The sequence below is a fragment of the Equus asinus genome, unplaced genomic scaffold (genome assembly GCF_041296235.1).
Source record: "Equus asinus isolate D_3611 breed Donkey unplaced genomic scaffold, EquAss-T2T_v2 contig_233, whole genome shotgun sequence".
Lineage (NCBI taxonomy): Eukaryota > Metazoa > Chordata > Mammalia > Perissodactyla > Equidae > Equus > Equus asinus.
In genome coordinates, this window is record NW_027224887.1 from 12,501 (window position 1) to 15,000 (window position 2,500).

Genomic DNA, 2,500 nt, shown 5'->3' on the forward strand with positions numbered 1-2,500 from the left:
CACGGCCGACGTCCGCCCGGCCTTCCGCCCCGCCCCGCCCCCCCCGCCACGACCGACCCCCGAAGGAGGGCGGGCGGGCGGGCGAGCGGGCGGGCGGGCGGAGAGACGCGGGCGGGCGGACGGGGGCACGAGCCGGCGGCACGGGCGAGGGGCCCCGCCGGGGAGGAGGGGGGCGGAGCGGGACGCCGCCACGCGCACGGCGGACGCGTCGCGGCGACGCGTGGGAGGAGAGGGCGGAGGGGCGGCGGCGGGCGCGGCGGGGCCGGCGGTCGCCCCCGACCGCCGACCTTACCCGCGCGCGTCCCACCGCCTCCCGACACCCGCCCCTCCGCCGCGAGCCGCCACGGCCCGTCGGGCGGCGGACGCGGCGCCCGCCCGCCCGCCCGCCCGGGGCTCGGGGCACACGGCGCGGCGCGGCCGCGACCCAGGGGAGGGCGCGCGGCGGCGGACGACGCCGCGGCGTCCCGCGGGTCACCGCCGGGGCACGCGTCCCCGGGGCGCGGCCCCGCGCACGCGACTCGGCCTCGGCGCGAGCCACCCCGACGGGGCGAGGCCGGGGAGGGGTCACGGTCCGGGACCCGGGCGCGCCGGGGACCGGCGAGGGGCCGGCCGGACGCACCGGGACGGACCGCCGACGGGGGCGAGCGGCGACCGGACAGGCGGCCCGGACGCGGGCCCCCCGAACCCGGCGGCCCCGACCGCGCGCCGCGGGACCCGTCTCGTCCCCGCCCCGGCCACCCCGAGGCCGCGTGCGGCGCGAGGGAGCCCCCGAAGGCACCGTGGCGGCCACGGGCACCTCGGCGCGAGCTCTCGCGTCTGTCTCTCCCTCGACTCGCGGGCGGCGGCCCCCACCCCGGGACCCCGCGCGGCGCCGCCGCCGCCGACCCCCACGCGCCTCCGACGACCGGGCGCCGGGGCGCGTGGGAGGAGGGGCGGGCGCGCGGGGCGGAGGAGGGGCACCGCGTCTGCACTTAGGGGGACGGAGGGCCCGGGGCGGGCCCTGCGAGAGACCCCCAGCCGCGCACCCCGGGGCAGGCGACACCCACACCCCGGGGGCGATTGATCGTCAAGCGACGCTCAGACAGGCGTAGCCCCGGGAGGAACCCGGGGCCGCAAGTGCGTTCGAAGTGTCGATGATCAATGTGTCCTGCAATTCACATTAATTCTCGCAGCTAGCTGCGTTCTTCATCGACGCACGAGCCGAGTGATCCACCGCTAAGAGTCGTACGAGTTTGAACGGCGGGGTCCCCCCGCAGGGCGGGGGAAGAGCCCGCCCCTGGCACGGCACATCCCCGGAGGGTGCCTCCGGCCGGCCAGAAAGGCACAACGAGACCAGACTCCGTGAGGCCGGAAGGTTGGACGACGGGGCGTCCGGCACGGGCCCCGCGGGGCCGTGCTCGGACACCCCACAGGCGCCCGGGGGCTCCCGCCTCGCCCGAGGACGCGGGGGCGCGCACACGCCCGCGCGCGCACGCGACGACACGACGGCCGCCGGGGACGCCCCCTCCCGACGGCCGCCGCGACGGCGGCGCGGCGCGGCACGGCGCGGCGCCCCGGCCCGGCGAGGCGGAGTCTGGGGGAGAAGGGCCAGGCCTCCCGACTCCCCGCGGGCCCGACCGCCCCGACCCAAGGCGGACGGGCGAGGCCCCCCAGGGGTCTTTAAACCTCCGCGCCGGGACGCGCTAGGTACCTGGATGGGGGGAAGCCAAAGCAACGGACGAGGCGGAGCGGGTAGTGCCGCGCGGCCACCGCCTCGACGCCGCCCGCGCCGCCCGCGGCCACCCGGGGACGGACGCAGGCCTCGGCGCTGCCCGCCCGTGACCGAACCCCACACCGCCGGGCGCCGCCGACCGACGAGCCCACCGCGCCCGCGGCCCCCTCGACGCCGGGCGTGCCCCCCTCGCGTCCGACGCACGCCACCAGACCCGACCCGACTTTCCCCCGGGGACCCTCCCCGCACCCGCGTCCCAGGCCCCTCGCCACGGAGGGCGAGGGGCTGCGGCGGGGAAGCGGGGAGCGAGCGGACAGGGCGGGGGTGGTGGGCGGACGTGGCCGGCCGGACGCGGGCGCCCGGGGCGCCGAGGGCGGGCGGAGACGCGGAGGCACCGTCGGACGGACGACGACGCCGACGGCCGGGGAACGGCCCAGGGCGGGCGACGGGAGGCGGCGGGCGGCGGGCACCCCGCGTGAGCCGAGGCTCCGAGGCCCCCGGGGGACCTGACCCCGGGGACTCCGCGGGGGCTCGCGCCGCCACGCCGCCCTTCCCGAGACGCGCCGAGGGCGCCGCCGCCCGCGAGAGCGGGGGACGGACGGCGCCGGAGACGGAGGCGCGGCGCGACAACGCCGGCCCGCCTCGCGGGAGACCGGAGGGCGCGGGGACGGACGCGCCGGGGGCGGCGGCGCGGAGGACGCGGCGGCCTCGGAACGCCGGGCGGACGGAGGCCGGAAGGGGCTCGTGGGCTCGCCGAGATCGAGCCCACTCCCTCCGGACCACCGCCGA

At 81.5% G+C, this 2,500-nt stretch overlaps 1 non-coding gene across 1 annotated transcript; it reads right to left on the reverse strand.

Moving 5' to 3' along the window:
• Positions 1-1,071: 1,071 nt before the first annotated feature.
• Positions 1,072-1,224, reverse strand: LOC139043433 (5.8S ribosomal RNA). Its single transcript, XR_011500524.1, has one exon. It is a non-coding gene; the product is annotated as a 5.8S ribosomal RNA (ribosomal RNA).
• Between the last annotated feature and the right edge of the window lie 1,276 nt (positions 1,225-2,500).